Here is a 15,572-nt window from a genome sequence, read left to right on the forward strand (position 1 = left end):
TAACTCCAAAAGCACCACATCCTTCCAGCATAGAATTGTACCATTTGCATCCTGCAAAGACCTGAGCAAATGTATGCATTTTGAGCAGCCAACAAAATAAAGTAAGAACCAGTGCCAAACCTACCTCAGGGAGGTTCTGGGAACTATTTCTTTATCATCGTTCTTTATGTGAGGGACAATTGCCTTGTTTGTGTCTAAGCAACAAATTTGTCAGGCTAATTTTTTTTAATTTAAAAAAATGTGCATGGAAATAAAACATGCTATCACAAGACAATGCCATAGAAATATAGATGTCCTTTCCCTAAACAAGGTAACTTAGGCATGAATAATATGTACTAAACATGAATAATTGGTACTAAGTAATGGGTTACAATAGACTAAAACAAATTAAAACTCATACAAACTCTCTAAACATCTGGGTAGTGTTTGAAAGTACTGTTGCATGCCACCCCAATCTCCAAACCTTTTGAGATTCCAGGGGTTCCAGGTGTTTACCCAGGATTTGGTTTCCTTGGAATGAAGAACAGCAGAGACTATGGTGTCTTGATTACAGTATACATGGTTTTATTGAAACATATATACAACCCAAGCCTATGATGAAGGAGTTCACAACATTAACACCCCAGAAGATCTTGCTTCTCCCATAGTCACAGCCTATGATTCAAGCAGAAATCAAGCATGGGTCTCATTCTCTACCTTTTGCCTGCTTCTTGCTTCTAGCTCAGCTCCCTCACACACAACCCTGGCATTTGCCTTTCTTACTATCAGCCAGGTGAGGGAGGAGGGGCACCCATTTTCCCTCTGGCACAACACTGTTTCCTTTGTTGGACTAAGGACTATATTTAAGTAGCAAATATGGCCCTTGTCTGGCATTCACCATTAGATGTCAACCCGTGCTGAATCCAGGAATTAGAAGGGACTCGGGCATCATGTAGTCTTCCCCTTTGCCCCCACAAACTCACAACAGTACATTCATAGCAAAATCTTCCAATGTGGTATGGTTTTCCTACTACAATTCCCTGGAATATATCTACTTAATTTACTTAATTTTTTGAAAGCTATTGTTGCTACAAGCAGCAACCAATATGATTTGCAAGAAATTAAGAGGCTTTTCTGGATTATTGATTGCTTTGCTTTCTTTGCTTTTATGCATTTCCCCCCTCAGGTTAATTTCCCTGTTTTGGCAATGCTGAATGTTCACAGTAAAATCAGAGCATGTAGAATTATGCGAATGAAAGGGAAGCTTGCCATGCATGCTCCTTTGTAAGGCCAGACTTTAATATGCATGATAGTCCTTGGAAATATTAAATGACTGAGGAAATATTAAGAGGCTAAAGACTTTTTTCCAAAAGTATTAAACCCACTGAGGCAAACCTGTAAATCTGAAAAGAAGAGCAAGGGTGTGGAGAGGTCAGCAGAATGCAGACACGCAGGAGGAGTCTGCCTGGCACTCTTGCTGCACCAACCTCACTCCCCACTGGCTCTGCCTGTGTTCACTTCCAGTAAGCTAGTGTTGCAGCTCTGACTCTCCAGGTAAGCTGCTCCAGACTTTTGAATATGAATCTTTAACCTAGGAAATCTAGGGTTTGCTTTGCACTATCCAACAACCTTCCTAGCTGCAGGATTTTAGGAGGCAAAGAAATGGATTTCTGCATGGAGTAGCTTGTCAGTTGAGCAACCCTACATCTTTAGGCAGGGCTTGGAGAAAACTGTCTGAAACCCTGGACAGTCACTGCCGGTCAGTGTAGACTATATTGAGCAATATGCATCAGTGGTATTAGGTTCCTATGCTTGCCATGTTTCTCATGGGATTTATTTGGTCTGAAACACACATGCAAACTGGAATGCCCATGCAGACCATCTTAGATTTCTGGCCATTTAGACACTGAGTACCGTTTATCGAAAGTTAACCATGCCTTTAAGTTCCACTGAAAGAAACCAATATAATTTAAGTGTGTTGATTTAAACAGCACTACAGTGTGTTTAATTTTCTTTGGATTCCACCTGGTTTGCTTTTAATGTCACCAATTCTTTTCTTTATTTTAACTAAACACATGGTTCTTTCTGTGTGGTTGAAAGCTGTAGCTTTTTAGCTACTGCCACTATTTCTGTCCTGCAAGGTATTCTCACTGTTCAAGAACATATTCCAGCCAAGCAAAAGCACTTCAGGAGGGTGTAAAGCAGAATCAGTGAGATGTATGGCCTGTGGAAGATTCATAGTTCTTATGTCTTGAGTTGGGAGTTGGATCACACTCATTCAGGCTCCATCCTAGATGTGTTCAGAATAATTTTTGAAAGAGCCTATGCACAGTGGGTGGATTGGGCAAAGAGAAGCCCAGCCCTGACAGCCTCTACCTGCAGAATGATGCCAGTGCCACTCTGCCACTAAAGTCTCCTATTCCACCCACCAAAAATATATATGTCCATCGTTTTATTTGTACACTGCCTTTCCACAGCCCAACCCATGCTCAAGGTGGCTTATGACATGAAAAAAATACATAATTACAAACATAACAAGAGTAGTGATGAACAATAAATGAAATATCAAAAAGTATGCAATCACATTAAACAATTTCCACATGAATCATAATAAGATCCGAAACAAAGATGCAAAATGAGTAACATAAATATCGACCAGGCCAGAATGGGCGGGGCCTCATGGGCCAATCAGCATGGGCCCACAGTTTTGAGGGTGCCTACTCTGAGTCCCCCTGGAAGAGGCAAAGGGGACCCTTTGGTAAAGATTATTGAAATGGGGCCTACATTCCACGTCTGGCCTGGGTCTATTACAGTGGTACCTCAAGTGAAGAATTTAATTCATTCTGGAGGTCCGTTCTTAACCTGAATCTGTTCTTAACCTGAGGTACCACTTTAGCTAATGGAGCCTCCTGCTGCTGCCGTGCCACCAGGGCACGATTTCTGTTCTCATCCTGAAGCAAAGTTCTTAACCTGAAACACTATTTCTGGGTTAGCGGAGTCTGTAACCTGAAGCGTATGTAACTTGAAGCGTATGTAACCTGAGGTACCACTGTATATTTGTGCTTTCTGTACAATTGCACAATGTGGCTGCCAAATTGATCTTTTATTCATGGCCTTTAGCAATTTTTATTTTATTTTTTGCTGTTTTTTCTGCTGGTCTCTTATGACTTCGCCTAATGTTTTATTTTAACTGGGAGTGGTTACATTTTTTCTGGCATTCTGAAGAAATAATGATCTTGTAATACAGTCGTACCTTGGTTTTCGAACAGCTTAGTTTTCGAACATTTTGGCTCCCGAATGCCGCAAACCCGAAAGTGACTGTTCCGGTTTGCAAACTATTTTTGGAAGCTGAATGTCCGACGGGGCTTCTGCAACTTCCAGCTTTGTACCACCTTTGCACGGCCCTGGCAACAACCTCCCCAACAAAACTGCCTAAGCCAAAGAGTCTGTTCAACGGCTGTTTTTGTAGCCCCACCCTCCCAGGCCAGAGGTACAAAGGCCTGCAAGGGAGCAGGTCTTCCAGGACCTACCGCCAAGGTGGTTTCTGGCCTAAATTCTGATCCCCACAATAATATCAGAATTCCTCAAGCGTCTTCTGGAAATTCTTGTTTGGCTCGGATCATAATGCATGTCAGAATTGGGCTGTGAAAACATGTTTTATATTCCAGTTTGTAAAACAGCTTTGTTCGCTGTTCCCAGTTCTGACGCAAACCAACAGGAGTTTCACCCATCGCTAGCTTAGAATGGTTTTTCACAGCAAGAAGCTCACTTGAGAACTTTGTCATATTTTTGTGAAGCTTGATTTCTAATGGAAGAATATTATATTAGCCATGGTAATGTTTGTGATTGAAGGGAGACTGCTGCAACTGATGATGTAGGTGGTAATATAGAAGATTAAAAACTTTTAGAAGTGACTTGCATGATGTAACGTAGGTGACATACATGATTGACTTTTACTGAAGACTCTTGTATGCTTTATGCTTCTTAGGCTTTTTAAAGAAAGCACTTTAAATGTGAATCTGCTTTGCTTTTATGCCCCATCTTTAATTTTCCTGAAGCAAGCTACAAAAGTATTTTCTACTTAAGTAATGGCAAGAAGTAACACCTTGTCTCAATCAGCAAATGTAACTCTGACATTCTGGGAAGCTAGAGATAGAGTACCTTGGTTTGCATACATCTTGGTTTGCATATGTTTTGTATTACAAACATGTAAACCCGGAAGTGTGTGTCCTGGTTTGCAACCTTTTTTTGTATGACAACCCTTTTTTTGAATTACGAGCAAATTCTTTTGGGAGGCCTATTGGCAAAAGCGTGTCTTGGGTTACAACCTGTTTTGGTTTACAAACGGACCTCCGGAATGGATTATGGTTGTAAACCAAGGTACCACGGTATTCAATGTTAATCTTACTCAAGGTAGAACCATTGGGCTGTATCCAACAATCTCTGTCCAGTAGCAGAGGTTAAAGGTAGTGCAACCAAGGATACAGTGCAACAGTTGTGCTAGCAGGAGCTTGTTGCACAACATTTGGTTCTTATTATGCAATTCTGCAAGTGGGGATTGACAGGGCTGGGCATTCCTCTGCCCAATGAAGCTTCTCGGTTCATCACAAAGGGCAGAGGAGGATTTAGGGCCACACTGGGCACCAAGCTGAGGTGTGCACTGCAGGGCATCACAACTATGACATACCGGTAGTTCATGCACAGAATGGAATGTGAGAGGCAGGGGGTGCTGAATTTTGGACCCCCACAGAGCGCTGCCTAAATATGAAAGACCAAAGTCCACCCCTGAAAAGGGAGTTTGGATTGCACCCTTCGCTTTCTCCAAATTCAACATGTTTGTTCTGCATCTTTTAGGAGTCAGTCTGTGTGGCAGTATCTATGCATTGGAATTTCTTTGCTATTAATATTAATTAGGCACACTCCCTATTACATTTTAAACAGCTGCTAAAAACTTGTTCTTATTTCAGTAAGCTTATGCAGGCATGTAATTTAGTTGTATAATAAGTTATGTGTACTTCATTTTAATATTTGCTGATTCAATCTGTGTTTTGATAATTACTTCATATTGAATTGTGTGCACCTCCTAGAATATTTTTATTGAGCAGTTTATATATATATATTTCCTATGTAAAAATACTTAACTATCTTCCAGATGTTGCTCTTATTCTGCTGTTTCAACATAAGTTAAAATAAGTACTGGATCGAAGTCTTTAGCCAAGTGTTTTCCACTGCATTTGGAATGGAAGTGAAAAAACTCCCTCCAGATCAGATTGTGGTATGTGTTGGGGGTTCTATAGGTAGTAAGTTTGGTTTCAATTTTAAACGTTTTAAAAAAATATAACCCTAAGACACTCCAAGTTGCAATTTGACTGTGTTGGCAGCAAAAGTGCCCAGGGAATGAAACTACAAGATGAACCACTTACCCGTACCTCATAAAATTGTAAGTATTTCCCACTCAAAAGTTAACATTACATTGCACTACCTTCGCAGTAGATGCTTGGTCCCATGAAAAAGGAGGAGGAGAATCTGCTGAGCCTTAGTTTAAATGTATCAAAATGCATATTTATGTCATAATTTTAGAGTATTTTTTCATCAATGGTCAGGGGGATGGAAGCTTGTACTCCAACATGTGGAGAGTCACAATTTCTGGCCCCTAACTGAATATGATAGCACTTAACATTAACATGCTACAGGGTGTCCCATTTTCAAGGGATGTCCCTGATTTAGAGAAGCCGTCCCATTTTTCTGATTTGATCCTGGAATATTCCACTTTTCCTTAGGGCATCCCTATTTTCATTGGAGAAATGTTGGAGGGTATGGAGTTATCTGACCCCCAAACCTCCTGAAGGCAATCCTGTATAGGGAAGGGTTTTTTTATTTTTTAAAAATGTTTAATGTTTGATTATGTTTTTATATATGTTTGAAGCTGTCCAGAGTGGCTGGGACAGCCTAATAAGATGTGTGGGATATAAATAGTAAAATTATCTTTATGGGATGCAATGTCCCTATTTTCATTGGAGAAATGTTTGAGGGTATGGTGCTATATGGAATGGGATTCATGTACCTTGCTCCCAGGTAATCAAGGAACTCTTGCTCCCAGGTAATCAGAATTCTGCCCTACTTTATAGGGTTGATGTAAAGAGTACAAGATAATCCAGTGCTCGGTCAGTGCTATCATTTATTAAAACTGCTTTTTCGAAAGAAACATTTTTCATCTAAAGAGCATTTTCACCATATTAAGAAATTAGATAGCACCTCTATAGGGGGCTGGTATTTCCAAACATTTTTCAGTGACACAATCTTAGATAAACTATGCTGTTAATTGTCAGATAATTTCTTTTAAAAATGTAGTTGCTAAATTTTATTAAGTGGTTATTCACATCTCTATTCGGATAATGCATAAGGCAGTAATTGAAGTCAAAATACTATCACCGAAAATTTAGTATTTCATGGTTCTGTTGTAAAACCAGAAATTACTCTGTTCATAAGTCAAGTGAAATCAGTTAATAATTCCCAAATGTATCAGCAATTCCTGCATATTTAAAAAATGAGTTTGAATGTGGGCTAATTTATATTTTCAGTGCCTATGCATGACGAAGCAAACTTAAGTAGGGACGAACACATCTGTCAGTTCCTCATTTTTCCAAATGTAAATTTAGTTTGTCACACTTTGGTGCTGGTAGGCAGCTTCTTTAAAGTCATCACAAGTGACTTTATAGACATATCTCCTAATATGCATACTTTTTTCCATAGTTAAACCAGAATTTGAAACAATCTGAATGCAGGGTGCAGCAAACCCTTCTCATGCAACTGTGGAATGGAAGTGAAGATATCCACTCATCCCTAGCCAAACTTATCCTGAAACTTGCCAACATCACCACCATACCACATTATTCCAATTGTGGTTGTTACATGAATTGTACCATTTGAGGGCTTTTGCTAACAATTTATGTCTCTCATCCTTGGTCTGTGTGACCGTTTGGCTGACAAATTGCCCTTGTTACATACAAGAGAGGTTCAAATTCATTGATATTCATGAAGTGCTTGTCAAAGGAGCTGGCATTTGCTTTTGTCATGATGAAGGAATATGTTCCCGTTCAGTAATGGAATGGGCAGAGGAGATTTGAAACCAAGCAGTCGTGAGCAATTTATTAGAGCAAAGCAAAACTCCTGCTGCTTAACCTGATTTTCTCTCACAATGAAAGGCCTAACCCTTTGCAGATGCAAACTTCCTTGCATTTCAAGAAAGTTTCACAATGGGCCAATAAGCCTCTTAAACAAGATTGAATTTGCTATTGTGCATGTTACAGGCTGAACAAACAGAGATTGGGCAAGTTTCTGTTCATCCGTGTGCCGCTTTTAAAAAAAACAAATACCAGTTTAATATAAATGGAAATGAGGGCAATATTAGTGTGAACATAAATCTCGATCTATTGTAACCTAATAATGAAAGCCATACTTTTTTAAGAGCCTGGATAAATGGCTAGAGGCATCATTTTTAGAGGCTGGATCACTGCTATTTTTAAACACAGATTCACTTTTCTTTCTTTTTTTCTTTGCTTGCTGGGCCTTCAATAAATGGCAGTACAGGCAGCAAAGCGGCAATAGGAAAGTTTCAAAATCATGAAAAACTAGCTTGCTCTGTGGGCTGTCACACATCACATGATTATTATTGTATCAGTCAAAGAACAATATGGGATAATATTGCAAAAGATTTATAAGGACAAGGGGCAGATGCTGCTTTCTAATGGTTGATTTTCTCTCACTTTATATTTTCATAACCTTTAAGTGATCATAGGACTATAGCTAATGACAGTCATCTAGCCATTTGACCTTTTCTATTTGGCAGAATGCCAGTACAGTTCCAATACTTCCATCTCAGCCACAATTTCATACTGATTTCACATGTTATTCATATAAAGTGACTACATTAAAATCCATTTGAGGTTTGAAGAGTTCATTTCCATCTAATAGGCATTCAGCTGCAACATTTTTGGAATTATGAGCTGCAAAAGAATCATTGTTAAGAAAACTATAAATGGGACCCCATGTTCTTTCCTGTTCGAGTCATTCATTCATTCTGTCTTCTGATACTCTATTCCATTCCCACGCATTGTGGTTGGCATTTGATTGTCTCAAGAGACAGTGGAGTGCAGCACTGGGGGTGAAGTCAAACTGCTGCAATAGCAGCACTGAAGTGACTTCCCCAGGGTGCAAGCCTAGGCAGTGTATACGGAGGTCCTGGGCTTCCCAGAAGACAAGATGTCCCTCTCGGCCTTGCTGATGTGGTCCAGAGGAAAGCAGAGCAATATGTTTGGTGCCAGCTTGGCTGTAGGAGTTGCTGGAAAGAGGTGCACAAAGCACCATCCAACTGCTGGATTTACCATATTTTTCGTCCCATAGGACGCTCCGTCCCATAGGACGCACCTAGTTTTTTGGGGGGGAAATAAAGGAAATTTCCCCCCTTTATTTCCCCCCCAAAACCAGGTCGGGGAACAGCGGTATGGCGGCGCTCCACCTCCCCGCTGTCCCCCGAGCTTGTGGGGCTGGCCGATGTCTGCCCGGTGCGAGGGGCGCTCTGCTTCAGGGTGCCCCGCGCGCCGGGTGGCAGGCTGCTATCCGCAGTGTGGGGAGCCCTGCGGGAGGTCCCGCAGGGCTCCCCACGCTGCGGATGTCTGCCTGGCGCGAGGGGCACTCTGCTTCAGGGCGCCCCGCGCGCCGGGCAGCAGGCTGCTATCCGCAGCCTGGGGAGCCCTGCGGGAACTCCCGTGGGCTCCCCAGGCTTGCTGATAGCTTCCTGAAGCCTGGAGAGTGAGAGGGGTCGGTGTGCACCGACCCCTCTTGCTCTCCAAGCTTCAGCGAAAGCCTGTATTCGCCCCATAGGATGCACACAGATTTCCCCTTCATTTTTGGAGGGGGGAAAGTGCGTCCTATAGGGCGAAAAATACGGTATGTAGGATTTACTCCTTAGCCTTTTCTAGTTTTTTTGTTTTTTGTTTTTTTTTGCAGTAGTGGGGTGGGGAAGCCATGTGCTTTAAATGTATGGCCTGAATATGACCTTAATGTCAAACTATTCTTCTTAATACTGTAAGTGTAAGAGCATCCTAACATTAGTCTGATTTATTTGATTCCCTATATGAATCACTCCCCATAAAATATAGTCATCAGCAATGAAAACAATTCAAAACACTTCCAAACAAAATAAAACAAAAACCCAAAAAACCCTCATATATAACAACCATTCAAAACAATTCCACGTATTTAATTTTTTAAAGATCCAATAGACTAATAAACCGGGGTAAGGCTTTCCACTTAAAAGGCTTTTTGAAAACAGAGTATCTCCAATAGGTGCTGAAAAGACAAAATAGATGGCACATGCCTGATATGTAACAGGAGGGAGTTCCAAATGGCAGGTGCTGCCACACTAAAAGCCCACTTCTTATATCACATGGGGCCGGCCTCTGGATAGGATGGTATTTGCAGGATGCCCCTTCTTACAGAGTGCAATGATTTGTTAGTTATACAAGCGGCAACTGTTTTAGGCATGTCCAATTGATGTGCGATCACTGACTTGCGGGTGCTTTTGGACCCGGAAGAGGGCGGAATGGGAGCACTTAGGTGCGCTCTGCCAAAGCATGCACACATCCACCCTGCAAAATGGTCACCACTTGTAATAAGGGGTTAAGAGATCTTTTAAAAATCTGTCACATTGTTATTTTTTGAAATGCATGTAATTCAGAGCAAGTACTCCATAACATATCCATAATGATGTGATGGTTCCTTTGTGCCACTTGGGACTATTTTCATTTCTCTCCATCTTTTCTTTTCCAATTTAAAATTAAGCAAATTTGAAAAATACAAAATAAAAAAGAAGTGAAACCGTTCAGCATGATCAGCAACTATTGCATCTGGAGGGGAAAGGGATGCAAGGTGCACCTAGGTATCCTAGCATCTTAATATGTGTGGCTCTTCAAGTGTGACCCTGTGCTGTGTTCATAACTAAGACATGCACTGTTGCACAATTATCATTACTGTTAGGACATCCAGATGGGGCGCTTCTGTCTTATCAGATTGTAGTCAATGGCTGTGGTGCTGGTAATAGTTCCTCTTCCAAAAAGTCAGAGAGGAGTCTTCAAATGAAACTACTTTCATTTTTATGGATCACCCTGGCATTTCTATCATCTGACGCTCCATGGCTTTGGAGGGTAGGGTGAGGTAGATGTTGGAGAGAGAGAAACAGCAGATTTCCACAAGTGAGGAAGCTGTTGACATGAAACTCCACCTCTTTAGACTTATTAAAATGAACTACAGGCAAGCACAGTTTCAAGACCTGAGGAAGCTGATTAAGCAGCTGATTAAGTCAATTAGGCTGCTTGGGGACTCCTCTCTCCTGTAGTATTGTTAGCTAGGAAGCCTAATAGGACAATTAGGATTAATTAAAATCAGCCTGATTGATTAGGACGTGTAAACCAGAGCATCAGGCTCACAAGAGAGGTTATGGGAATATTGAGGTGGCATGCTCTTTCTGGCATCTCAGTATAACCAGTAAAATGCAAGGCTTGGGCCATCATTTAAATGGCCCTTGAATTACCATATCTCATTTCTCCATAGCCAGTTAAATGGCTCCAGAAGTTGTAGGTCCTTCTCAAATTGCATTACTCTATATGTGCTCTTATTTCCGAAACTGATTTTTCCAAAAGAACATTGGGAGAGTGTCTATGTTTGTAAATCAAAACAAAAGTACTGCAATATAAAATTGTTTGTTTGTTTGTTTGTTTAAGAAGATAAAAATATTGTGTATAGGGCAATTGAATCGAAAGATCCATTTCTCAAAATACTCTTTAAACAAATTATTGAAAGAAACCATTGGTTAAACAATGTGCTTCACTTGATAACTATTGCCACTTTAGAAAATGTCTACTCTGGCTAACAATAACAGAATTTTCTGAAGGCTCAGAACTGATGATTGCTGCATTGTCATGTTTCTTCCCCAACTCTGCACAGGTGAAATTACCATCCCAAAATTATGCATGCTCATATTTCTGGAGTCATTTGTAGTAGTATCCCAATAAGGGTGCTTTGTGAGATAGGCTATGGTCACCCAGTGAACTTCATGGCTGTGTGGCAATTTGAACTCCTGTTTCCTAGGTCCTAGTCAAACACCCAGTCAGCTGGGTGGGGTACTATGATGACAACTACTACTACTACTAATTCAGACTGCTTTGTTAAACAATCACACAAACAAAATAAAGGGGCCAGCTGTAATTTGTTTTTGTAACCAGCATAGTAAGGAAAGTTTTCCTAAAAGGTGGCATATACATACATCAAATTAATTAATGGTATAGTATTCAGCTTGGTCCTGAGGACCATACTTAAATGAAATACTAAGGACATTCAATGCTACACACTTTCCAGCTCTTGCCTCCCCAAGTCACATTTTGATCAGGGCTCACTTTTGCAGGATTCCTGTTTTTCATCATCATTGCCAATTTATGAGAAGTAAGTCTAAAAAACCCCCAAAAACATACTATGCAGGAAAATCATAAGTACAGATTGGAATGAAATACACAGCGTAACTAGCAATGCCACTGGCTGAAGTAGATGTATTTACAAGGCAAGAAATGACCTGAATAGCTCCCCCAAAGTGACCCCTCCAATTTCAGATGGTTAATTGCCTCCTTTTCCTCACAGCCACTGATCAAAATTTTGCCACTACTGATGCCCACTGGATTTTTTCTCCCAGCAAGCAGTTAACATAAAATTGAACTGGCTTTTCTGGTAGTTTGTCCAGTAAAGGGAGCAACAATTTGCTGACAAGCTCCAGGGTTACCATTGCAAAACAAAATAACACACCACACAGAGGACTTGTTTTTATATTTCACAGAATGATGTACAGAATATGTATCAGGACATTTATTTATTGCATTGATTTCCAACCTTATTTCTCCATGCAGTTTAAGGTGATGTACATGTTCTCCTGCTCCCCATTTTATCCTCACAACAACCCTGTGAAGTAGGTCAGGCTGAAAGGCAGTGACTGGCCCATGGTCACCCAATGAGCTTGATGGCTGAGTGGGGATTTGAAACCTGGTCTCTCAGGTCCTAGTCTGTCACTTTAACCAGTATTCAGCACATTGGTAATGCCAGAGGAAGCTCTCTCTCTCTCTCTCAGAAAAAAGTTGATATGACAGGGGCTAATAAGCTATCACATATCAAGCAACTGTTTCAGATTTAATAAGGCTCCCTTGTCTCAGTAATCTAAGAATCACAAAGCAGTGAGACAATGGATGCTTTCTTGGAAATTATTTTTAGCCAATCATTCAAGTACATTTCCAATTGCAGATGTTGAAAAGCAAGTATTAATCATCTTCTGATTCATCCTCCTTACTTTAAGCCCTCTGTTATTTGAAGAATATTGTGTATATTGTCACAAAGCCGCTGAAAAGTCATCAATCTGCCCAGCAATTCAAACAGTAGACTTTTTAAAAAGCAATCATTTTTAAAAGTTTTTGAAAGATAAAAGCAAACAACAACAAGGAGAAGCTGCTTGTTCCATGACTCACCCATATTACATAGCTTTAGGATTTAGCTTTTTGAACTGAATTATTTGTTATTCCACCCTGCCTCTCTTTTTTCATGACACAGAATCATAGTATCATAAAATCATAGAACTGTAGAGTTGGGGCAGGGTCCTTGTGGCTTATCTAGTCTAACCCCCTGCGATGCAGGAATCTCAACTGAAGCATCCATGACAGATGGCCATCCAACCTCTGCTTATAAACCTCCATGGAAGGGAGTCCACTCTGCTCAATTCACTAGTGCTGCATCATACTGCTACTCATGTTAAGCTTGTGGTCATCTAAGACCCCTAGATCTTTTTCACTTGTACTACTGGCAAGCCAGGTGTCCTCGTTCTTATATTTCTGCAGATGGTTTTTCCTGACTAAGTGTAGGACCTGCCATTTGTCCCTCTTGAAATTCATTTTGTTACTTTTGGCCAGTGCCTTTTTTATGGGGGGTGGGGGAAAGGTGCCGGTACTCACCATGAAGTTGTTACAGTAAGGGCTGTTTGTTTAACCCTGTAAGTTCTGATTCTCCTCACAGTTTTGGTGCTAGCCATGGTACTAACCTTCACAGCCGCATTGCATGAGGTTTGACTAGATAACCCTTAGGGTACCTTCCAAGTTTGCAATTCCTCAAAGCTTCCCTCCTTCCCATCCTCGTACTACCTGGGGCTCGTAGCACTGGCTTTGGTGACTTCTGCTGCTCCTGTGCCTGCCCCGCCACGACCATCACAAGTGCTTCCAGCAAGGCAACCAGGTTGCACAAAGCTAGATGGTGTCAATAACCCATCACCACAAGTTGAATCAGGGCTCTCACAAATTCAGAGTGCTCTGTCACTCTGTTACCCTGTTGTCTGCAATAATAAAACATTAAAAACCCATAGCTCTTGTTAACGCCACATACACAAAATGTGCACAAATATGTGTGTGTGTGTGTAAAATTGCAAACAAAAGGGACATGGGTGGCACTGTGGGTTAAACCACAGAGCCTAGGACTTGCCGATCAGAAGGTCGGCGACTCGAATCCCCGTGACAGGGTGAGCTCCCATTGCTCGGTCCCTGCTCCTGCCAACCTAGCAGTTCGAAAGCTCGTCAAAGTGCAAGTAGATAAATAGGTACCACTCCGGCGGGAAGGTAAACGGCATTTCTGTGCGCTGCTCTGGTTCGCCAGAAGTGGCTTAGTCATGCTGGTCACATGACCCGGAAGCTGTACACCGGCTCCCTCGGCCAACAAAGCGAGATGAGCTCCGCAACTCCAGAGTCGTCCACGACTGGACCTAACGGTCAGGGGTCCCTTTACCTTTAAAATTGCAAACAGGTGCAGAAGTGGGGCAAAGTGAACTTTAGACTGGGAACATAAGAAAGTGAGAGTAAACAAACCTGATGGATTTGTCTACCCATAGTTGTATAGATGGCAGGACTGAGGCCATTTGACACTTGACTCTTCCATTGAGACACGGCTTGGACTTTTTCAGCTCAGTTTGTTTAGTCACAATTTCCTCTAAGTGAACAATCAGAAGCTGAAAATATTTCAAATGATTCAGTGAGCACATTAGAATATGCCCGCAGGACGGAGTGCAGTTTTTAATTTGGCCTTCCCACTGTCTCGCTGATGTATGCCTGTGGAGATGTGACACAGGAGTTCTGAATGCTAAATAAAGCAGTCAGAGCAGAAGAGCCACTGCAGTCACTCTCTGTGATGTTATCACTCTACCCCGCTCCCCGCTATCTGAGGCCTCTTTGCTTGCCTGCTCTTCTGTTCTGCTGCTCAGATTGCCAAAAGGAATAAGATAATGCATGACTGGCAGCCAGCAGCTTGGAGTGAGGATTGCCACTTGTCACATTGCAGCTACTGTCTGCCAAGGGAGAGAGTGTGGGGAGGTAATCCACTTTCAGAAAAACTCAAAACCTGTAAAATGGTGCATGTTTCCAAAGTATGCAATTTAGATACTGAAAAAGCAAAGGAAATAATATCATAGCAGCTGTTCCAACTATGGGCTCCTCTAGGCAGAAAACTTGCGCAGAGGTTAGAGTAGCAAAAGCGGCATTTGTTCTGATTTGTTTACAGGCCGGTTATTTTACAATGGGTGTTCATTCTGAATCCATCCTTTTCCACCTGCAAGATGTTCATGTTTTCCTTTTATCCATTTGTCCATACCACACTTTTCTATGCATTCCCCCAGCACTTTCTCTTCCATTTTTGTAACAGCAACTGAGTTAATGCATCTTTCTCCCAAGATCCAGTGGCGAAGGAAGGGGGGGTTGGCCATCCCAGGTGCCAGCCTGTGGGGGGGGTGACATCGCCGTGGGCGGGCACCTCCCCCTTGGGACACTCGCTCAGGCAGGCTCCTCCCCCTTGGGATGCTCACACGTGCTACGCCTCCAGGTATTGAAGCACCTTCCTCCGCGACTGCCAAGATCCACTACAGTGACTGAGTCCTTTAAAGTGAATTAAAGTGAAGCCACAAACCTAAAGTTCAAGTGTGCACTTGATTTCCTTCCACAAAATTCTTGAAGGACCCCTGTCCCCTCTAGAGAGCCACTTTTTTTTTTTGTATTCCTTCTTGGCAAATCTCTGCATTTTATTTCTTTATCTAACCTTAATCCATTCTCTGGATGGGGGAATCAGTCGTGCTAATTACCTTGCAGGGGAAACACATTGATTGTGAAGGAGGTTTTCCCAGGGTGAAGTTCATCCATTGAACTTCAGGTGTGCCGACCCTTGTGATTTTCCCTAATGTGGGAAACTCGACTGCATAATGGTTTTAGGGATGTATTTTCTGCATCAGTGTGGATTTCCATTGTGTGATAAGGTAGAACTTAGACTCCACCAAACAATATGTGAGCCTGTGGTGTCAGATGTAGTGTGCTTAATGGTGCCCAGAGCCAGAAAATACTTAATTCAGAGGAAGTAGATCTTCTCTGTGTATTAAATGTTTGCCCCTGCACCTGCATATTGAGTAAACAACACCATTTCTGCTCCTGTAATAAACTATTATATTCATTTTCAGTTACAAGCAATTACTACAA

General features: G+C 41.7%; 1 non-coding gene across 1 annotated transcript; it reads left to right on the forward strand.

Annotated features, from left to right (window-relative positions):
- Window positions 1-15,176: 15,176 nt before the first annotated feature.
- Window positions 15,177-15,343, forward strand: LOC128407040 (U1 spliceosomal RNA). Its single transcript, XR_008328692.1, has one exon. It is a non-coding gene; the product is annotated as a U1 spliceosomal RNA (small nuclear RNA).
- The last annotated feature ends 229 nt before the right edge of the window (window positions 15,344-15,572 follow it).

Source organism: Podarcis raffonei, chromosome Z, assembly GCF_027172205.1.
Source record: "Podarcis raffonei isolate rPodRaf1 chromosome Z, rPodRaf1.pri, whole genome shotgun sequence".
NCBI classification, from domain to species: domain Eukaryota; kingdom Metazoa; phylum Chordata; class Lepidosauria; order Squamata; family Lacertidae; genus Podarcis; species Podarcis raffonei.